The sequence below is a fragment of the Periplaneta americana genome, chromosome 13 (genome assembly GCF_040183065.1).
Source record: "Periplaneta americana isolate PAMFEO1 chromosome 13, P.americana_PAMFEO1_priV1, whole genome shotgun sequence".
NCBI classification, from domain to species: Eukaryota; Metazoa; Arthropoda; class Insecta; order Blattodea; family Blattidae; genus Periplaneta; species Periplaneta americana.
Window position 1 is genome coordinate 25,476,420 of NC_091129.1, and position 25,298 is coordinate 25,501,717.

General features: G+C 35.5%; 1 long non-coding RNA gene across 1 annotated transcript in view; it reads right to left on the reverse strand.

Annotated features, from left to right (window-relative positions):
• LOC138711549 (uncharacterized) overlaps positions 1 to 25,298 on the reverse strand; it is a 418,908-nt gene that overhangs the window by 244,226 nt on the left and 149,384 nt on the right. The gene's annotated exons all lie outside the window — the stretch shown is intronic.

Sequence of the window (25,298 nt, forward strand, 5' to 3'; positions counted from 1 at the left end):
ACCAATAACCAGAAATGTATATAAAATAGGCTTAAGGACTTTACTAAGTAAGTATTAACTATTATTCATGTTACTCTATACATCATTCACTCACATATGGAAGTCTGCGCCAATGCGACTTCTTGTTTATTCAACTGTCCGAAGACAGCTATGAAACTCATTAGTGATACCGATATGACATCACATATGTGGCAACTAAGGCTGGAAATAATGTGGTAAGGTGGCCAGTTTCTCTTCCTTTCCATTGCATGCATCAATGTCTTAGGCATTCTACAAGCAAAACTCAGCTCAGACTCCCCGCGGCGCGCATGCTATACCCCTCTTACTCCCCACCCCTGCAGTAGGCGGGTTCTTTAATAAGCGGCTACTGGTATAGCTATAACGGCTACGGTTGCGGACATGTGCACTCAAAGAGCAGATGTAACAACAAACAATTAAGTGAATATAACATTACAAGATGTCAACATCGTCTCTTTCTAAGTCACAATCGGTATCTATCTTCACTGGAACTGTCCTCATCTTTAAATCTAAATATTTTAATTAAATTAAATTAATCTATACTAATAATAAATCTGTAGCCGAAATTTTTCTGGTAATTTTCGATTTTCCAAAAATAATTGGTCCTAACATATATAATTAACCACCCTGAAACCGAAAATCGCTTTTTTGAAAATTTTCTTTGTCTGTCTGTCGGTATGTTTGTTACCATAATGGCTGAACCGGTTTCGATGAAAATTGGAATATAAATTAAGTTCGTTGTATCTTAGATTTTAGGCTATATGGCATTCAAAATACATTATTTAAAAGGGGAGTTATAAGGGGGGTTATAAGGGGGTCTGAATTAAATAAATCGAAATATCTCGCTTATTATTGACTTTTGTGAAAAATGTTACATAAAACAGTTTATTTAAAAATCATTTCCAATAAGTTTTATTTTTTGAAAAATTTTGATAGGACTCATATTTAATGAGATAAATGAGTTTCAAAATTAAAATAACTGCCATCTAAGGGGGTGTAATGAAATAAACAAATGAATTCGTCTACAAGGGGCTTTGGTCAGCAATCGAAAGCTATGAATCATAGCCTACAGAGAATGTTTCTGTGTTTGTATGAAGTAATATCGGAAGCTAAATTAACAGATTTGTGTAATTAATTATTATTTCACCATTGGAAAGTGTAGTTTCTCTATATGGACATAATGCTATAATGTTATTACAGTAACTTCGGAGTGAATTGAGGACAGGTAAGATTAAAATAGCTTCTTATGCACAAACAACTTGATAGGCTATTCTGTGTATTCGTTTCCTGTATTTCTTAAAATAATGTTTATCTCAGAGAATTAACGAACCACAAGAGTGTATTGATTTAGTATGCAGTAATAATATGTTAGCTTAGCATTCCATTATTTTATAATCCAAATTTTAACTATGCTCAATCGAATCGTGTTAAAATACATAAAATACATATGCATTATATGCAATGGAAAAAAAATTGGGTAACGAGCCAAGCAGATTATGTTGCGCTGTTGTAAAATAAAATTTGTTCCTCCTGAAATTCAAGAGCTCCCATAACAAATTAAAAACTTACTTATCGGTGTACATCCGTTATCAACACATTTTTTATGTAATATAATATAATATAATATAATATAATATAATATAATATAATATAATATAATATAATATAATATAATATAATATAATATAAGTTATTTAAGTTATCTGAAGGGTTCAGAACCATAGTGTCCGAAGCGCCATTTACTGAATACGTAGAAAACAAGAGTTCAAATTAAGTTATTATCATAATTCAATGGAAACATATAGCAAGTAAAATAAAGTATACATTTAAATGATATGTCAGTCTTCATTAAAGTATGGATGCATGTAATAAGAATTAAGAAACATATTAAAGGAATTGTCATTGCACCAAATGAGTGGTCTCTGGACCAAAATGATCGCATTTTAATTATTTAAATACAATTTTAATTAAGTAGCATATTAAACGATTTATCCTTCTATCAAACACGAATCTTCCCTGGATCAAATGTCCTATTTTAATTATGTAATTACTTTATATTTATTTCTAACGGGTGCAGCGGAGCGCACGGGTACGGCTAGTATTTAATATAAAACGCTATGTGACTCCCTGACTCTGTAGCAATAACACGTGTTCAGTTCAGCACAAGAAGATAATACGTGCGCATGCGCATAGTGTCGGTGGTGTGATTGGAGACGGGGGGCGTGCTGGGAAAGGGAGCATACGTCATCTGCGCGAGACAGTCACGCCCGCTGGTTTCTGCGCACTGAGTATTGTTTGTTGGATACCTATAGTAACACATTACATTAATTAGATATCAGATGCATAGAAATAATTGTTCTTTTTCTAACACTTATCGTCAAGTGAAATGTACTGTCTGATAACAGATGTCAGACTATATATATATATCAGATGTTTTTATTAAGAGAGGTAAAATTAATTTCCCTGATACTTCGATAAAAGGTGTGATCTACATAATTCCCAACATTGTTATTTATTTTCTTTCTTGAGGAAAACATTACATCTTAATACCTGCGCATTTAATTTTCTTCATCGTACATTTTCTTTTATTTAATACACTCCGCGTCCCAGCCGATCGCTGAGTTACCGCTTCTCCTGTACCGCGCCAGACAACATCGATTTTCCTAGAAATCTCACACACTACGACCCTTTAAATTGACAGAAAAGTTTAAATGTTCCTGTTTATATAAAGTAAATAGCATATTTCTTTCATTCATAGTATTTGTGATCAACGGCGGTGTTTCACTGCACACCCGATATTCTATCCTCGTCCTGTTTAGTTCAGAATTATTCTTTCTTCACCAACTCTTTCTAGCAGAGCTTTATTTCTTATTCTCTCTGTCCATTTCACAAGCTCCATTGTATTGTATTGTATTTATTAACATTCCTTGGTATTCATACATTGCTTTACAGCTAGAATATGGAACAAGTCAAAAAACTTAATACCATTATAAACTCTTAATTTATAGTCACAGTCTAGATGAAATATATACAGACGTGATTTACAATATAGTCTACTAGTACAACACAAAGTTTTAGTATCAATTTCATGAAGTGTTATTGAATGCCATAAATTCATCTACAGAATAGAAGGCTTGAGAAATTAAGTACTTCTTTAATTTGGCTCTAAATAATCTTACGTTTTGAGTTTCATTTTTTATATCGATAGATAGGCTATTAAAAATTTTTACTGCCATATAACGCAATCCTTTTTATAGCACAATAGACTTGCTGATGGAGTATGAAAGTAATTTTTTGACGTGTTTTTATACTATGAACTGTTGAATTAGTTACAAAATTTTCACGATTACATACGAGGAAGATTAATAATGAAAAGATATACTGACAAGCCATGGGCATTATTTGTAGTTTTTTGAAAATAGTCCTACACGATTCCCTAGATTTGGCACATTCTGTTATTCTAATTACTCTTTTTTTGTAATAGAACTATATTGTTACTATCTGTGGAATCTCCCCAGTATACTATTCCAAAACTCATTACTGAGTGCAGGTATGCAAAGTATATTGTTTATAAGGTATTGATATTTATTATCTTTTGCACAGATCTAATAGCAAAACAAGCTGAATTTAGTTTGGGGGTTATTTCTTTAATATTATTTTTCCAATTTAATACATTGTCGATTTTTAAGCCAAGAAATTTTCGTTGTTGTTGTTTCTACTAGGGATCTGTTGTTAATATTGCGCTAGAAGTTTGCGAGGTTGAATTTGGGCAGTATTTAAATTGAATTATGTTAGTTTATTTTTACAATTTAGTACCAATTCATTGACTGAGAACCAGTCACATATTTTGAAGAGAATTTCCTCTGCTGAAGATTGGAATGTGTTGGAGTTATTGGCTGTAATTACTATACTTGTGTCATCTGCAAATAATACGGGATGACCTACATCTTTTATTAGGGGGGCAAGGTCATTTATAAACACTAGAAAAAGTAGGGGACATAATATTGATCCTTGAGGAATTCCATTATTAATAGTTCCCCATGTCGAGGCAGATTTCTTCTCCACATGCACATTTCAAATGCATCTAGTTGTTTCTATTGAATTCGTCGCGATGTCCATGTTTCTGCACATACAATACCACATTCTACACAAAGCACTGGTTCAAACAGGTACCTGGTTGAAGTTTTTCCGAGGTTTTCCCACCAACCATTAGAAGCAGAAATACTGGGCAATTTTCGGCCTTCGAGCTCGGATTCATTTCACTATCATAATTACATTCTCCAGCATCATCATCATCATCATAATCATCATCATCTCCGTTTCTTCCCATACTCAGGCTAGTTTCGATGTAGAGTCGGCTGCGTGCCACCTCAGAACTTGGACTACGTGGTATGTGGTAATTAGTTGCTGGTGGTAGTGCTATGTACTGTGGCCTCTCAGCTGACTCATGATAGATCGTGGGACTAGGGTTGATGGACCATGGTGATGTCTACGTGGAAAGTAAAGGGATTTTGCAGGCTGTAGAGGTGTTTTGTGGCGACGTGCAGGAAAATTTGAAGCGTGAAGGGCGTTAGGACATGTACACTATTGCATTCCTCGTAGTTCAATGAACCCATCGAAGCGGCTTAGCTGCCAGGACAGTCCCCAACGACATTTCAGTATCTATTGCGCTAACCCTGAAGCTAGGCGCATTCCCAAACGACACCGGCTGACTATACTAAGATTTACTGCGTACTCAGGATTCGAACAGGCAACTCCACTCCTTCTTAGGCCATGAGTTCCCTCCGTGCATCGCTAGCCGGCATTCGGGGAATTTTATGGAATGAAGACGGAGTAGAAAGATGTTGACCGAATTGTGTAGCCTATTTACCTATTATGAGAAATCAGGAAAACTCCGAGAATAACAGCAGCTGCGATCTTGTCCGTTACAAGTTTCAAAGAAAATTTCGAAGTATGACTGGGACTCGAACTTCCTAATGCGGCAAATTCAAAATTTTATTTTGGTTCAACCAGAAGTGTCGTTGTTTTGGTATTGACTGTTATTTGGGTGCCGGTTACGAGGGATTTTACTGTATGTAGGTATTCGGCGATGATAATGTTAATGATGATGTCGATGATGATGACGATGGAGAATGTAATTATAATTGTGAAATGAATCCGAGCTCGAACTCCAAAAATTAACCAGTATTTCTGCTTCTAAAGGTTGGTGGGAAAACCTTGGAAAAACTTCAACCAGTTACCTGTTTGAACCAATGCTTTGTGTAGAGTGTGGTATTGTATGGGCAGAAACATAGACATCGCGACGAATGCAATAGAAACGACTAGATGCATTTGAAATGTGCATGTGGAGAAGAATGGAGCGTATGAAATGGACAGAGAGAATCTATACTAATTATAAATCAGTAAGCGAAATTTTTCTGGTAATTTTCGCTTATCTAAAAATAATGGGTGTTAACATGTATATTTAATCATCCTGAAACCGAAAATCGCTTTTTTGAAATTTTTGTTTGTATGTTTTTCTGTCTATCTTTCTGTCTGTCTTTCTGTCTGTCTGTCTGTCTGGATGTTTGTTATCTTTTCACGCGATAATGGCTGAATGGATTTCGATGAAAATTGGAACATAAATTAAGTTCGTTGTAACTTAGATTTTAGGCTATATGGCATTCAAAATACTTTATTTTGAAGGGGGTTATAAGGGGTTCTCAATTAAATAAACCGAAATACCTAGCTTATTATTAATTTTTGTGAAAAATATTACATAACAAAAGTTTCTTTAAAAATGATTTTCCGATAAGTTTTATCCCGGGAAAAATTTTGATAGGACTGATATTTAAGGATATACAAAAGTTTTAAAATAACAATACAATACATTAACACCGCCGCCTCAGGTTATAGTGTCGTTATTCCGTAACTTCTATGTGCAAAATATTAAATTTTTTAGTAGGAAGAAAAACAGATTTATTCATTCTATGCATAGGAGATCGTGAATTCTTACATTTTCGAAAGAAAGAAATATAATTCAGCTATATATATATATATATATATATATATATAGTAGATTGTATTATTTGCTGCATCACTATTTAAGTTATTTAATACAGCAAAAATTGAAAATCGATATGTGACATAGGAGTTATTGCACGAACGACGACTATGGCTACAACGAAATCAAAACAAATGACTCCGTCTATTTAAGGCGGCCTTGACGTTTATCAATATTAATATACAGCGAATATTTTGTGTTTGTATGAAGTAATCTCAGAAGATAATCAACCTTCACTACTTGAAATTTGTAGTTTCTCTAACATAAAAATGATCTCCATACACAATCAACTCTCTTAATTTGGAGTGATTTTTTAAAGGATGCGTTCAAGACTAATATTTCAAACTCAAAACCGCGATATTTCCTGCTTTACGTAAATGGATTAACTACTTTTCTTCCCTCCTGTACATAATAAAATGATCTGTTTTTGTATGTAATGGAGGGTGAAAGAAACTGGCCACTCTACCCAATAATGTCCTGCCCTATTTGCCTCATAAGTGGTGCCTTGGTGGTATCCCTTGTGAGATTCAGACAGTAGTAGTTAATTTTGTATATTATGTTACGAGGACCAATTATAAAACGGTAGGCAAACGAAATACAGTGGCATCATTTTATTTTTACTTCAATTTTTATTGTACCTGAGTTTTTTAATGTACTTCACTCCCACCCCTTCTATTAGTAAACTTCCAATCGTCTTCCACACAGAACCAAGGCCGCATATGGAAAGCCGCCTTACGGTCACAGTACTGAGTTAGTGATTATAGTACTTTCCAGATAAGTTCGCGTTTTCCAGTGACGAAAAGCTTTCAATACCGTATTGAATCATATTTTCGCACAGGTACTGTCGTCCGTTTGCTTACGTCGCATCTCGGTTTCCCCCACCAGCTTCTGCTCGCCCCTCTGTAAAGGCTAATGGCTGGGCTGTCTTAGCTCTTTTCTGAAAACATTAATTTCTGTTAGGAATTGGACGTCTACGTAATATTTTACAACTGTTTAAAATAACGTAAATAAAAGGACCTCGTTAAGTAATTAACAGTCAAGTGATTTCCCCCCCCCCTTTCTACGATCCTGCGACAAAACCACTTGGACGGAGAGTGGATAGCATGTCTGAGTAATTTTATCTTTTCGGATAGGGCAGAAATGAAGATTGAATGTACAGTGCGTAAGGTACTCTTTTATAGAGTGGGTACAAAATTATTTAAACATGAGTTACTAGTACGAAGGACTATAATGCTAATTGGAATTAGGTACAATAGTCTATAGTGCTACAATATGCACAAAAGCACAACATAACTGAAGCCTGTATCGAAATGAACGGCCACCATTTTCAAAAATCTGTTTAAATATCGAAATATCCATATTATGATTATTTTTCAATTTAACTTCATTCTCTATATTTTACGCTAGTGTGCTGTAGACAGTATAATATACACTGCATAATGATTACGTCCGAATGGAAAGCTCAGTTCGTGAGTAAAAACACTTATTGTTAATAAAGTACTGTATATTGATTAAACAAAAACCTAATGAAAATTATCAAACTCAAAACCGCGATATTTCCTGCTTTACGTAAATGGATTAACTACTTTTCTTCCCTCCTGTACCTAGTAAAGTGATCTGTTTGTATTTTACGCATAGGCGTAACATCGAACTCCAGTCGTGGGAGGGGGTAGCATACGGTGTTTCCGGTTCTCAACCGTTAATCTAAATGTATAGCCCGGTTAATATCAGAAAAGTTAGTAAAAATAAAATGATGTCCCTGTATAAGAACACCCAAAAAAAGATATGTAGATTGCTACAGACAATAATGTCTAAAGCGTGAAGGAGGAAAAGAAGATGTTACGAGAGCCACAGAAAATATTTGAACATTTTTGGATACGGAGGCTGACAAATCACGAGCTGTTTCTAGGTCTATATATATTTATCTTAAAACTAGCACAGATAGAATAGGCCTGCACCAGTCTCAAATCTTCGTACCAGTATATAGAAATAAATTTTAAGCCGACGAAAACTGTATTTACTGTCAAATAAAATTCGAAATGAAAGGAATATTCCTTTGGGTTATGAAGGCACAATGTTATAAAGTCTAAGGATTACATGGCCTATTTTTATATGGTCAAGGGACACAAAATGGAGCGAAACCGAGAACCACAAAGACTTAGTAACAATACAAAGATTCTGAATATAAGATTAAACGAACTGTATCTTGCGATTGTGAGTCGGCATTATTGTTAGTATCTTGGATGGAGAAAGACATAACAAGTCTCTTGGAAGTAACTATTGTTATAACCCTCTGCTACAAGATCACAAAAAAGGCTGCAAATATCCATCTCTTTGAGATGGGTTTGTATGGGAGACAAGGGAGAATAACACTCCCTAGACTTATAGTAGGCGGTGAATCTCAGATACGCACTTTATACGGATAACAACACAATGCTTGGAGAGATCGTTCTTTTAGAAATTCTTGCACGTATAAAAATGTCTTCTGCACTGACTCGTTCGCGATATATAGTGAGTCGGACACAGCTGAATTATACGCACGTGTCCTGTCGAACTTATTTACGACTTGCTGGAATCCTTTGGTGAAGTTTTCGAATCACTCTTCTCTGAAAGAACCACGTAGAATTCTTAAAACAAGAGAAAGCACTACAGATCATTATTCACAGACTTGTTTCGGAACCAAAGTAGATAAGACGTCAAACGATTTCTGGAAAGTAGTTATAATAAAAGCAATACTGGAAAAGGTTTCCCCTTAGTTCTACTTATTTTAACATCTCCTTTGCCTCATGGCTGTCATGCGAATACGCCTACAGTGAATAACAGAATTATTCGGACGTTTAATATTCCAAACGTTTATGTGTATGTTACTAGACATGTTTGCAAAAACGCATAAATTGCGCTTGCGGTTACGTCAAATAAACCAATTTTCATAATATGGACATAAAAAAGAGCTTGCTAATGAAATGGTATGTTAATATACACTCAGGGGCAAAAAAAACCGGACACTTCTATATTTGCTTGTATTTTGTTGCCAATTATTTCAAAATGAAACAAAACCCATTTAAACAAAATAATGTTTCATTTAGCACCTTACACGACAACATTTGAAATAAAAAATATCTGATGAGAAAATTTACAAAAAATTACAAAGGAAAAACCGGACACTTCTATATTTGCTAGTATTTTGTTGCCAATTATTTCAAAATGAAACAAAACCCATTTAAAAAAAATAATGCTTCATTTAGCACCTTATACGACAACATTTGAAAAAAAAAACTCTCTGATGAGAAAATTTACAAAAAATTACAAAGGGCGTATAACTATGGCATCGTTTGGTCTAACGTTTTTTTTTTTCATTTTATGGTGCCTTAAACATTAAAAACTCTTTTTAGTAACGGGTATTACCCCCTATGGCTTGAATAACTGCATCCATACGTCTTGGCAGGCTCTCAATTTGGTTAGCAATGTCTTCTTGAGGAATAAGTTCCCATTCTTCGCCAAGTGCTCGCCTCAACTCTTGTAACGATTCTGGTCTCGGTCGTCTATTCTTAACACGCCGTCCCAGCATGTCCCACGCATGTTCAATAGGGTTCATGTCTGGACTCCTTGCTGTGGCCATGGAAGAACATGGATTCCCACTTCTTGGAGATAATCTCCGACCGCATGGGCAATATGCGGCCGTGCATTATCATGTATTAAAACAAAATTATCGCCTACAAATTGGCCAAATGGCACAACATTATCAGCCAAACTTTCATTTATATACCTATCAGCTGTTAGTCTTCAATTTTCAACAAAAACCAACTCTGTACGAGCATCCGTACGCACTCCTGTCCAAACCATCATTCCACCACCTCCATACGGCACATTTTCGGAAATGCAACACTGTGAAAATCGTTCTCCCCTCCTTCTCCAAACTCTTTCACGTCCATCAGGTGAGCACAGATTGAAACGGGACTCATCGGTGAAGAGAACACAGCTCCACTGTCCATTTCTCCAATCCCTGTGATCATTTGCAAAACGCAGTCGTTCAACTCGATGCATCCTGAGAAGTCTGGGACCAGTTGCAGGTCTACTTGATATCGGTCCACTTGCTTTCAACCTCCTTCTAACTGTTTCGGCCGAAAATGGGCGTCCATGCATGTTAACAAATTGCTGGGCTATACTAGTAGCTGGCAGGTTGCGCTCCCTAAGAACTCTCAACACCATATACCTGTCTTCATTTGGATTTGTAGCTCTTGGACGACCCGAACCTGGTCTTCTGGTATATTCTAGGGTCTCTCAATACCGTTTTACGGCATCATGGGTTGTGCTGCTAGCCATATTCATAACATTTGCAATGTAACGTACACTGCGTCCATCACCGTAAAGGGCTACAGCTCGAGCCACATCTTCAGGTCGCATCTTGTTTTAAGACAAATGTTATAACCCCACTTGAACTCAGAAAATGTAAAAATAAAGAAATAACGAATGATAACGATAATGAAGTACAAAATGGTTGGGACAAAATTGTTATAGCTGAGACTCCGAAAGCAAAATTGGAATATTTGGTTGTAATGGCTTGTTTATAAAACAAAAAACAATCAACAATGTATACACGTCTCCATAACAGATGGCTACCATAATATTATATGAGAAGATAATGTTTTGCAAAATACCAGCAAATATTAAAGTGTCCGGTTTTTTTATCCCTGAGTGTATTTATATAAAAATAAACAAATATGCAATTTACTGCGTAACAAAAATATTCGGACAGTCCTGTTGCTCCTATTCTGTACACCCTTGTTGATGACTTACATTACAAAGTAGGTGGAAGTACCGAGTTTCAATAATATGCGAGAGAACATAATCTTACCTGTGCTGTCGTTTGAGCAAGACGGAACACAAAATGGGGCAAACAACATTTAATCAGAGGCAGTTAGTGATATTCCATCACGAAAAAGGGAAAACCATTCGAAACATTGGAGATGAAGAGAAGTACAGTGTCTGACATAATTCTCAGATATAAAAACGAGGACAGAATAGAGCTGAGAAAATAAACAGGTCTCCGAAAAGTCCTCACAGGAAGAGAAGAATCTCTTAATATCAGACAGATTAAAAAGAATCCTCGTATAAGTGCCCCGAAGTTAGCTTCTGAAATTGAATCGGCTATGGATAAAAAAGTGCATGCCCAAACAATTAGGACAATACATAAACGGGGCTACAACGTAAGAATAGCACGAATAAAGTCTTATGTTTGTGAAAAGAACAGACGTAAACGACTTCAGTTTGCTAAGGAATATGAAAATAAAGGCGAAGATTGGTGGGAAAAGACTCTTTTTTCTGATGAGAGCAAATTCAATGTTTTAGCAGCGATGGTAGATAAATGGTCAGGAGAAAGCCTAAGGAGGAAATGAAAACCAAGAATTTCCGAGCTACTGTTAAACACGGTAGAGGAAATGTGATGATATGGGGGTGCATGTCAGCTTCTGGGGTTGGTGATTTCGTGTTCATCGAGGATATCATGAAGAAGGAAGACTACCTACATCTCCTGCAATATAAGCTAGTGAAAAGTTCAGAAAAGCTTGGAATTGAAAAGGAATTTATGTTTTACCAGAACAACGATCCCAAGCATAACTCCTACATTGCACAATAATTTCTGCTCTACAAATGCCCTAAAGTGCTTCATCCTCCTCCACAAATCGCCGGATTTGAACCCTATTGAATATTTATAGGAAGAACTTGACAGAAGGGTTGGATCAAGGACTATTTCTTCTAAAGAAGAGCTAAAAGCAAGACTTCAAGAAGAATGGGTGAAAATTCCTATAGACATAACAAAAAAATTAGTACATAGCGTGCCACGCCGACTGAGAGAGGTTACTAAACAGAAGGGTGGTCCTACAATGTACAAATAATGAGCTGGAATAGTATTCTTTGTTTTCAAAAAGTGTCCGAATATTTTGGTTAGTATTGGAAATCAAATGTTTTCTTTTATGTTTTAATAATTAGAAGAAAATTAAGTTAATTGGAGTTGTTGTGTTGAAAATGTTTATATGAAATGGGATACTTTTAGGGAAAAAATGACAAAAGCTTATTTTTATATATTTATATGTAAATATATGTCATTGAATTGTTAGCTCACGGATGTCCGAATATTTTTGTTACTCACTGTATGTCACATTAGAATACGTTGTTTGCGTAAATATACGGAGTGGAAGTAAAATAACCCTTCAGCTTTGCAGAGCGAATTGTTCATATTGAGTATAACAAAAAAATCTAGGTAAATTCCACAGATAGTAACAGTATATTCCTATTACAAAAAAAGAGCAATTAGAATAATAGTAAGTGCCAAATCTAGGGAATCTTGTAGGACTATTTTCAAGAAACTAGAAATAATGCCCATGGCTTGTCAGTATATATTTTCATTAATAATCTTCCTCTTATGTAATCTTGAAAACTTTATAATTAATTCAACAGTTCATAGCATAAATACACGTCAAAAACTGACTTTCATACTCCATCGGAAAGTCTATAGTGCTATCAAAAAGGAGTGCGTTATATGGCAGTAAAATTTTTAATAGCCTCCCTATCGATATAAAAAATGAAACTCAAAACATAAGATTATTTAGGGTCAAATTAAAGAAGTACCTAATTTCTCACGCCTTCTATTCTGTAGGTGAATTCAGGACATTAATAACGCTTCAGAAAATGATACTAAAACGTTGTGTTGTACTAGTAGACTATATTGTAAATGTCTTCTGTATATATTTAATCTAGACTGAGACTATAAATTAAAACATTATAATAGTATTAAGTTTTTTGACTTGTTCCATATTCTAGCTGTGAAGCAATGTATGAATTCTATGGAATGTTAAATACAATACAATCTAATACCATATCGGTGGGAAGTTTATAGTTTCCGAAATAAATGTTTTCTCCTAAAACTTTAACGTCGTCGTTGTGGATAATTACTATGCATAGAATCTTGATTTCTCTCAATGCCAATAGAGAATATAATAAGGAATATTTTTTTCCTTTGTCGTATTTCAATAGAATGGACGGCTTTCATGTAATTTAAATAAAAGTTATTGCAAATATATTCCTGATTAACAAAAGTAGACGCGGCAACTCTGATCAGCTGTTCTCGCTCCATTTGAGTTGGTAGTCAAGGTCGTCTTCTGCCAGTCCCATTCTAGCTTAGTTTCCGGCAAGATATTAAATATTGTAAATACTGTAGTTAATTCACTGATTTTGAAAGTGTTAGTTGAAAATAGAAAACATACGTATGAAAATATTGTGAAAATTCCAATTAAGATATTGTAAATAGAAAATTGAGTGTTTATGATAGTGCTAGTTAAAATATTTTTCATGGAAGTGCTAGTTAAAATTACTACGTTTTCATGGAGTATTCAGATCGATTTGAATACAGTTCCCATATTGAATACGATTTCCCCGATTCCTGTTTTCATGCAATTTTTCAATACTGTAAAATTTATTTCACTCAACAACAATGTAACTTTATTATCTCTACAATGGCATTTCACTCTCTACAATTTAACTTCACTCCTGTCAACAATGGGATTTGCTCTACACACAGTAACACAGTATTCGTTAATGCACTCCACTGATGACAATGACAATTTACTTGGACTATTACGAACAACAATGAACTGTTAATCTTAACTAATATTTACAAAGTACTATTTACAAATCATAACTGTCAGTTCTCAGTTCACAGTTCTTCTATATCAGTCACTCGAGTTCACAGTATCTCGAACCACAGACCTTCAGAGACAGTCCACTGTACTCGAACTCAGGTCCCTCCAACTGCGGTCGTCCACTGCACTCGAACTCAGGTCCCTCCAACTGCGGTCCACTGCAAACGAACTCAGGCCTTCGGATGCTGACACAGTTGCGGACGCACACTCGAGTCGAACTCCGGTACTGGCTTGCTTGCTCTGGCTTACTCACTGAATGGCTGAATAAACTGAAAACTGCTCAAGTTCGCTACAATAAATATAGCACAGATGCGAAACGGTTGGAGTGTTACGAGGAATTAAAAAAAAAAGAAGATATCGAAGTGAAATATATTTAAATACTAGGAAGATTTGGAAATTTCAATGTTTATTTATAGTTGAGGCAACTAATGGATGGAAGGAAACGGCAGGCGTAAAAAAATGGATTCATAGATGGATGAGTGATTGAACGAACATATTATACAGGGACATCATTTTATTTTTACTAACATTTTTAATATTAACCTGGCTATACCTTTCTATTAACGATTGAAACAGGAAACACCGTTTGCTACCCTTTCCACGAAGGAGTTCGATGATCCTGGCGTAAAATACAAATCACTTTACTAGGTATAGGAGGGAAGAAAAGTAGTTAATCCATTTATGTAAACTAGGAAATATCGCTATTTTGAGTTTGATAATTTTCATTAGGTTTTTGTTTAATCAAAGTACAGTACTGTATTAACACTTAGTGTTTTACACACGAATTGAGCTATCCATTCGGAAGTATTAATTATGCAGTGTATATTGTACTGTTACAGCACATTAGCGTACAATATAGAGAATGAAGTTAAATTGAAAAATAATTATAATATGGATATTTAAACACATTTTAGAAAATGGTGGCCGTTCATTTCGATACAGGCTTCAGTTCTTTTGTCCATATTATCGCACTATAGACTATTATACCTAATTCCAATTACCACTTTCGTCCTTCGTACGAGTAACTCATGTTGAAATAATTCTGTACCTACACTATAAAAGAGTACCTTACCTACTGTAAATTCAATCTTCACTTCTGCCCGATCCGAAAAGATAAAATCACTCAGAAATGCTATATACTGTCCGTTAAAGTGGTTTTGTCGCACGGTTGTAGAAAGGGGGGGGGGAATCACGTGAAAGTTAATTACTTAAGGAGGCCCTTTTATTTAAGTTATTTTAAACACTTGAATAATATTACGTAGACGTCCAATTCCTAACAGAAATTAATGTTTTCAGAAAGGAGCTAAGATAGCCCAGCTGCTAGACTTTACAAAGGGGCGAACAGAAGCAGGTGGGGGAAACCGGGATGCGACATAGGGAAACGGACGACAGTACGCGTACGAAAATATGATTCAATATTGAAAGCTCTTTCGTCACTGGAAAACGCGAACATATTTCTGAAACGTACTATAGTCAGTAACTCAGTACTGCTTACGCGCCCTCGGCTCTGTGTCGTGAACGGTTGGAAGTTTACTAGTAGAAGGGGTGGGAGTGAAATACATTCCAAAACTCAGGTGCAATAAAAATTGAAGTAAGAATAAAATGATGTCCCGGTACAAGAACTAAAGGGAGAGATATGAATTGAAATTAAATGAGCACAACGATGGTGGTTAAACAACAAATCGAATGTCAAAAATATGAACGAATTAAGTCTTTACTTCAATCCTATTACAGAATTTTTTTCGAATCTTCTGCAAACACATCTTAGGTCAAGGCATGGATACACACTTCACAAGAAGAGAAATAAATATTATTTATATCACATATTTGCAAGTCTTCAAGATATTCAAATGTTTTTTCACTCTCCTGTAAAATTATATTTTTTATATAAGAGGTTGCTCTTCAAAACCATGGAAGGAACAGACTAATAATATATTTCCTAAATTATAAACACAACGAACGAAGAAGCGTGGAATTCTCAAAAACGTGAGGAGAAATTAATTTCCTTCGTATTGGAAATGCAATAGCCCATATTCTGGGAATGATAACTGTGATGATGATTATGATGATGATGATGAAGATGATGGAAATTCCAAAGTGAATGACTGAGAATCTTGTCCTTACGGAGACAATATTTCCACAAAAAAACTTAATTATTTACTAGTAAAGGTGAGATCTGGTGATGCAGCCAGTATAATGATTGTATACGTCTTTCGATTAGGAAGGAATTATTGGATTTAAGCAACATCTTGCATGCATTTATGTGTTGTATTTATAATTTCCATGCTGAACAAAATAAACCTAATCCCTTGAATTTTGTGTCTGTACACAACATATCTCTAGGAAGGTCATTAGGCAATTGCAATATTTCTTTCAGCACACCTCTTATAATAACTACGAATTTATTAGAATTTTTTTGAGGCACTGTCTGAGTTACAGAATTATACAGGGTGTTTAAAAAATACGGGGCATAATTTCAGGCATGTATTTCCCACATGTAGACAATCAAAATAGTTCATTACAACATGTGCCCGGAAATGCTTCATTTTCGAGTTATGGCCTTCACAACAATGAAATTCACCAGAACGTTTTTCTTTCCACAGGTCGTTGTCATTACAGAAGATGTTCAAAATGTCCACCTTCTGCTCGAATACAGAACTCACATCGATGTCTCATTGACCTGCGAACACGATCCCAAACTCCAGGAGTATTGCGTATGTCCTCAGAATACGCCACAATTCGATTCCGAAGGGATTCCAAATCAGGCACCGGAGACGAATATACCAATGATTTTAGAAATCGAGAGGGTTCAGATCAGGTGAGCGTGGAGGCCAAGCAATTGGGCCACCTCTACCTATCCATCGATCAGGATCGTGTTCGCAGGTCAATAAGACATCGATGTGAGGTCTGTATTCAAGCAGGAGGTGGACATTTTGAACATCTTCTGTAATGACAACGACCTGCGGAAAGAAAAACGTTCCGGTGAATTTCAATGTTGTGAAGGCCATTACTCGGAAATGAAGTATTTCCGGACACATGTTGTAATGAACTATTTTGATTGTCTACATGTGGGAAATACATACCTGAAATTATGCCCCGTATTTTTGAAACACCCACTATACATTTCACATTATTGATGTGATTTCTTTTAAACAAAAAATAATAATAATAAGGTAAACTTAATATATAATGAAAAATAACATTTAATTTCCACCCTTTTCATAAACATAAGAATCATGTTTTCTGTTGATGTACAGTCTTGAGAAAATTATACATAGATGCATGTTTTCAGAAAAGTACAAATTTAATATGCCCATAATTACCAAATTGTCGTTAATAATATTTTATTATTGCATATCTGGTATAGTACACAATGTGTAGAGTAATATGCTCAAGTATTTTCGCATTCCAAGATGTTACGGTTTTAGGACATACTTATTTGCAAGGATTCGCCCTGTTCCGACAGCGCTTTCTTAATCATTTAACTCTCACTTTCCATTCCTTTATTATCACCGATAACGTTGCAAATAATCTCAATTAGGCTATGTTCTCGGCAGTTTAGAATTCAATTTCGTTACATGGCTCTATCTATTTTGTTTTCAATACGAATATTTCGCACTCAAAAGCATTAATATGCATAACAATTTTTTGAGACACATCATTGCGTGACTGTCATTATCATAAACGATATGGGTTAGACCAGTCATGTCAATTGATGCCCACAGGAGCAAGCGCGCGCTTTAGACCTCAGGAGAGCCTGAGCGCTTTACAGCGGAAAGGAAAGAGACAGACGAAAGAGGTGGTATATGCCGCTTGGTCGAGCTATATTCAGGGATGGCCAGCACTGATTCAATGGATAAAGGGAAGAGAACTTATTAAAACTGTATCCATGTTAATTTTTAGATTTGTCTGAGAAGTGTAAGTGCATTATAAGAATGTAAGTTTTAATTTTAATGCTCATTTTTACAAGTTTGATTTTTTTATTCAAAAGAAATATTTTCTCAACTTCTTTTATAGAAAAGTGAAATTTTCTGACATAGGCCTATTTATTTAACAGCCTTACAGAATGTTTTCGTAAATCTAATATACCGTAAATACATATTACTGAAGATAGTGTATTGAAAATTTTGAAAATATTCGCATGGAAATTGTTTGTAAGGGAATGAATAATTAACAAAGCAACTACTGTTACATCATAAGCAAAAGATACGTGCCCATGTGCTTTAAAAATGTCAGCTCTATAGCTTAAGCACATTTCGAGAAAATAATTTAATATTCTGATGACAGGAAGTTGCTCACCAATATGACCTTAAAAGCATAATGCGATAAGGGTTTTGTTATGGAATATTAGTTGCACTTAAAACATGTAATATTGTTTTGATTGGTTTATTGATTACTTTTATAAGGCTAAGGGTACCATCAGTATAATTTACAACTTATCATGTTATACTCAATCTCTTTTTTTTTTTGGATATCACTTTCTTTATGAATGATGTGTTTCATCCATTTAGTACAGTATAGTTGTACTACTATGGAATATATGTGAATATTTCTTCTTAACTTTTTATTATGTTATTAACGTTTAAAACACAACTGCAATATTAAGAAATTGGTATTAATACTTTTGTTTTACAGACAATATAGATAATATCAAACAGAGAGAAGCCATATAAAAATAACGACATAAAATTTCACATTCCGTTTGAAGTTCGTGCACCACTGTTTTCTTAATCCAACAGGCTGCTTATTCATATACACAATCCCTCCTCTTTCCATACTTAGCGCTTGATGCCCGCGCACTACGTCAAGGTCACAAAAATGTGCTTGCTTTGACATCACTGGTTTAGACTGACGTCCTATTTCGATTAAATAAATTTAAGAATACTCTCTCTTTTATTTCCTATTACGTCGAAATTTTCTCCATTGCGTGAGTCTGTATTAACAATCTTATATGAAAAATATGGCCCAGTACATTTAAATAATTGTTTTAATTTTATTTTATACGCTGTAATACAGTAAAGAACATTTAGGGATATAGCATATTGAAATCATTCGCCTACGTTTGTTATTTCTTAGTGCATTTCCACAACAAATCTCTCGGGGTAATGTTGTCAGCTGTAGCTAAAATAATATTAGGCCACAATGATACTCAGAATAAACCTCGAAGGAAACAGAGCTTTATCCCATTGTGAGCACATACCGCATTATGATATACATTTTAATAATTGAATTTACATTCATAACATTGTTTGTTTATTATCCGAGATTACTCCCGGCAACTTGGAAGACCATAATTTGTTTTATTCAATAAAAATATTTTAAAGGTTTCAAAATGAAAAGGTGGATTCCAAAGTGTCCTAAGTCTTTTTTTAAGATTTTAACTTGCTTTATTCACGTTTTAATGATGCTTTTCAAGTCTACATACAGGGTGTTTCCGTGGTGGTTTTACAAACTTTCAGAGATGATGGCGAAGGGCACATGTATCAATTTGAGATAATGAACCTTGGTCCGGAAACGACCGAATCGAAAGTTACAAACAAAAATACTTCTGTGGAAATGAAATAATTTTATTCCTCTGTACACCTTATTTATGTGTACATCTTACACATACTGTATTCATCTGACGTTGGTTACGTTGTGTACTTACAGTATTCTATTCAGTGCGCTGTCTGAGGGATGTGGCCAGGAAACTACACTAATGCAATGCAGATAGCGTAATGTGTAACGGACATGGTCGGTCCTGATATGCACGTCTGTAGACCGCAGTGTATGTGTACAAGTTGCAGTGTCCAGTCGATCAGTCCTAGTGAAATGAAGGTGTACACGAGAGCGGAATAACCAGACCTGATTTTCGAACACGGATGAGCCAATGGAACAGTAGACAACCTCACAGATTGTATCGGGGCAAATACCCACGTAGGAGACATCCGACCCATACCAATTTTCCATGGCACGTGGTACCAAATTACAATTCCATTTACACACAACTACTTTAGCTTACAACTTTCGACTCAGTCATTTACGGACCAGGGTACCTTATCTCAAATTGATACATGTGCCCTTCGCCATCATCCCTGATAGTTTGTAACACCACCTTGGAAATACCCTGTATAATTCTGTAACTCAGACAGTGCCTCAAAAAATTGTAATAAATTCATAGTGGATGCAGTTATTATAAGGAGCGTGCTGAAAGAAATATCGCATCTGCCTAATGACTTTCGTACAGATATGTTGCATACAGACACAAAATTCAAGGGATTAGGTTTAATTTGTTCAGCATGGGAAATGAAGAGGTGAGATCAATAATCATTCAAGTCCACTTTTGGCAATTCATATTTTTATTTTTATTGAAATTAATTTTTGGATATTTCCACAAGTGTTACGGCTTTAAAAGTTGGTACACTACTTTGTCTTGATCTCTAAAACAACCAGAAATAATACGTGAAATATATTAATAGGCAAGAAATATATATATATATATATATATATATATATATTTATATTTCTCTGAACTTGTGTAAATGGACTTAAATGGTTATTGATCTCACCGCTTCAATTATACTTACAACACATAAATGCATGCAAGAAATTGCTTAAATCCAATAATTCCTTACTACATGCTAGAAGGCAATTATCCCGAGAAATTACATGCAGTCTAACAGCAATCAATATCACCGAATTAGTAAATATTTTAGAAAAATATGGCACTGTAGATAAGCGAATGGTACGGAAAGTATTAGGAGAAAAAGCGTTTGAGAATTGGAGCCAGAAAAAACATAAAGGCAAAGGCGTGACATTGACTTTCAGACAGCAATCCATGCAATAGACAAATACATCTTGGATCCTCTCACAATTGAAATAAGAAATAACATCAGAAATACAACGCATGTCTGTATATCGATGGCTGAGAACAAGACTGTTCTAAGCACAACTTTTTATATGAAAGAAATCTGTGTTTCATTCTGTTCCAGTTATTGTCTGCATATATGAATGGAACAAAATTGTAAATATTCCTCTCCATAAGGTTGCAATGAAGCTATTCCAAATTGTTTCATGAAGCTTTGAATGTCAGGAGCTTAAAACAGCTCTCCTAAAAAGGAAAATAGTAAAATGGACTTGGAACAGTCTGGTTCTGGGCCATCGATATGTTGGGTTCGTGGACATACTGGAACAGCTGGAAACGAGCGTGCCGATGTGTTGGAGAAACAGGCTGCCACTTCGGATCTGGAATATATATACACGAAATGCCCTACTGTACGTCTTATGTGAAGAAGCGTTTAAAAGAACGTGGAATTAATGAGTGGAATGATTACTGGGTTCGCTGCAAAAAGGGGGTTTAATTAGGGAATTATACTTCCCTACGATTTACGATAGAGTAAATTACAAATTAAAGCAACCAAACTTTGTCCTTACTTAGTTCTTATCTGGACATGGCAAGTTTGGTAGCTATTTCGAGAGGTACAAGATAGAAACAGAAGGTGGAAATATTTGTGCATGTGATGACTCCCTGCAAACAGTCCAACATTTGTTATTTGAGTATCACAAATTCGAACTACAACGTCTTAATCAGTTTGTCGATTAGACAGGTGTGACACTAAGTACTCCCCACCATTACAAGTGTTTCGAAATAAGTAACTGCTATAAAGATTTTATAAGATATGTGAATTATGTTCACAAAAGCTATAGTCTGAACACATGATATTGTGGCGCCATGTTGAAAGACCTGGTCGCGTCGGAGAGTTCTCGCGCGTCTGGGGAGAAAGGAGGTGCGCGGGGAGAGGATACGCGAGCTTCGGCGGGCGCTGGGCCGCGGAGGACTAGGAGCAAGGGGGGGATATCTGGAAGTTTCGTAAAGCCTCGCGAGCCGATTGTTGTAGAAGCTACTCGACGCAATACATTCGAGAACGTGCAATATAATAAATGAAAAGGGGCGAGAGAGCCGCAAGTCAGTTAGTTTGTGAATCAGCAGCGAGCGAGCAAAGAAGCCAGCCTTCGAGACCGGGGTTCGACGTGCAATGAACTCGAGTGGGCAACTGTGCCAGCGTCTAGGCGGAAGCAACGCATCCGGAAGTCTTGGGTTCGACGTGCAGAGAACTTCTATGAGTAAATGTGGCATCGTACAGGCGGAAGAAAAGCGTCCGGAATTCTTGGGTTCGACGTGCAGTGAACTTGAGTAACTGTGGTAGCGTCTAAGCGAAAGCAACGCGTCCAGTAGTCTTGGGTTCGACGTGCAGTGAACTTGAGTAACTGTGGCAGCGTCCAGGCGGAAGCAACGTGTCCGGAAGTCTTGGGTTCGACGTGCATTAAACTTTATCTCAAAGTCTTAGGTTCAATGTACCGTGAACTTGAGTGAGTGAGCTATAAGAACTAGCCAGGGCGAACGAACTGTGAACTGAGAACTGACAGTTTTGCTCTGTAAATAGTGCTTTTTGTGAACATTAGTTGAGATTAGGATAAATTGTTGTTCTCAATAACTCACGTGAACAGTCATTGTCGTTCTGTGGCGTGCAATAACAACTACTATATTGAGTGGAATACCCATTGTTGACAGGAGTGTGGTTGAAAGATAGAAATAAAAGTAACATTATTGTTGAATTAAAAGTTACAAAATTTCTCATAATTAATGCATTTTAAAGTGCACGTTTTTCTGGAAAACTATTGAAACCAAAGCAAAATAGTATTTCTTTTCTCAATATTCTTAGAAATACAGTATGTACATATCATTATAAGAGTTTTCTTTCAATTCTAATTTTGCTTTCCTGGCTAACTCTCTTTCTATTAATACCTTAGCTTCTCACATGTTCCAATTTGAAAATTATTTCACTTCTTTGCAATTAAATCAATTCTACTGCCATCATTTCCCTTTTAAGAAAACTGCACTTAACACCCATATTTCAGTTTCAAATCTAAATGCATTAATGTATTTGTAATGTGTTATCTACTATGTATTTATATCTAATGTTTTTTATGTCGTAAGTATGAAACTTCCATGTAATATGTCAGTTTTGTGATAAATATGTATGTAATTTCTATGTAATATATTTTTGTATGTCATATGTGTGTAAGTTTATGTACTATACATTTTCTTTTTTCTATGTACTCGTAACATGTCTGTTCTTCTTATGTAATATGTTTGCTTTTTGTCTCTGTTTAATCTGTGTTTTAAACTCAGCTTTCCCCAGTCTTTCCTATTTCCTGCTTTCCTCTTTGTCTCCTCATATGATCCATGTACCTTAATGTTGTCTTTCATCTATCTTCTTCTACCCCGAACACTTCTCCCGGTCACCACTCCTTCTAGTGCATCCTTCAGTAGACCGTTTCTTCTCAGCTAGTGACCCAGCCAATTCCTTTTCCTCTTCCTGATCTGTTTCAGCATCATTCTTTCTTCACCCAGTTTTTCCAACAAAGTATCATTTTTTATTCTGTCTGTCCAATTCACACGTTCCATTCTTCTTCATATCCACATTTCAAATGCTTCTATTCGCTTCTCTTCACTTTATCGTAATGTCCATGTTTCTGCACCATACAATGCCACACTCCACTACACACTTCACTAGTCTCTTCCTTAGTCCTTTTTCCAGAAGTCCTCAGAAGATGATCCTTTTTCTATTAAAAGCTTCCTTGACATTTCTATCCTCCTTTTGACTTCCTGGCTGCAGCTCATGTTACTGCTTATAGTACACCGCAAGTATCTGAAGCTGTCCACTTGCTGTACTGCCTCATTTAGAATTCGCAAGTTTATCTTTTGTATTTTTCTTCCTATGACCATGCTCATAGGTTTGTTTGCATTTATCATCCCATACTGTTCAGTAGCATATGCGTTAGTATCCTTTCCTCGTCTTCTAACAACGCCATATCATCAGCAAATCCAATGCACTTTATTTTTCTTATACATACTATCACTCCTCCCATGTTCTTAAAACTAGGATAAGACCTTATGGCCTTAACTCTGCCACGAGAAATAAAATAAAATAAATTATTAAAATTATTATTTTTTTATTTTATTATTATTATTATTACCAGGGAACGGATTTATATGGACTAAAAATATATGAAATATGTAAACATATATGTAGTTATTTTTACCAAAATATGGAATTAAATATGGATTTTTACCAAAATATGGAATTAAATATGGACTTAAAATTATAAAAAAATGACTATGTACGTTAAATATTGGTACATTTTAATCAAACTAAACAAAAAATATAATGGACGTACCTTATCTTCCAATGTAGTTTCAACAAAACACAATTTTTATTGTCTGTTACCATAACAATAGGTTACAAACATTTCTTTCAAGTGCTGAAAAGTGAATCTTCTTCTATTGTCTCTGAGGATAGATTTATACTGACTAAAAGAGCGTTCGACGTCACAAGAAGTAACTGGTACATAATTCAATTTCACAATGTCTGCTGGGGATAAGTCCAAGTTAATCTTCACTGTTGATTCACCACTCATCACAGCAACAACCTTTTGTAGTTCTTCATATCCAGGGTTTTTTGAAAGTACAGTGTCCACCTTAGCTCTTACTGCATCTGCAACTTTACCTCTACCACGATTCAGTTGTTCCACAGTACTATTTATAATTTCAAAACTTTCAGATAGTGAAAGGTGCCTATTTTGGAGACTTTTGAGCGTTTTTATGATGCATGAAAATGTATGCTGAATGTGAGCTAAGTCATTCTTCACACTTATGTCACAGGTAACTGTTTTCGCAGTATCAATTGAGACTGCATCTTCAGAGTCCAATGCAAGGAGAACATTGTTAATAGAGTCTATATGTTCGGCATAATATTCAACTGCTTCTAGCCATGTACCCCATCTAGTTAAAATTGGCTTTGGTGGCAATGGAATTTCAGGGTACATTTCTTTCAACACGTTAACTCTACTGGGAGCTTTGAGAAATACTTTTTTCACTGATGAAATCAACAAATCTACTTTAGGGAAATTGTCTCTGACCACTTCTGCCACACGATGAAATGCATGCGCCACACAAGTAAAATGAGTCAATTTAGGATATACAACAGATAATGCTTGTCCAGCTTTGACCATATAAGGGGCAGCATCGCTAATAAAGAATAACACATTATCGTACATAATACCCTTTGGCCACAGGATACCCATAGCTTCGTTGAACAGTTTAACTATAGTTTTTTTATTGCACTTTTCTAGAACATCACAATGTAAAAGAATTCGTTCAGAATATTGTTCACTTAACAAACCGATAACTACATTACCAACAAGTCTACCTTCTTTGTCGGGAGTCTCATCAATGGAAACCCAAATTGAACTATCTTTAATTTCATCTCTTATCTTCTGTATTGTCTCATCGTAGATGGATGGAGCATACGTCTTCCTAAGTGTTGACTCATCCGGGATTGTATGTTGAGTATATTTTTCAAGGAATTCCCTGAAGACCTTATTCTTTAGTTTGTAGAGAGGAATATCAGCAGAGATGAGAGAACGGCACAGGTCGATGTTAAACTCAGATCTTACATTCGATGTTGTTGGTTGTGTTAAAAACAATTGTCTCTGCT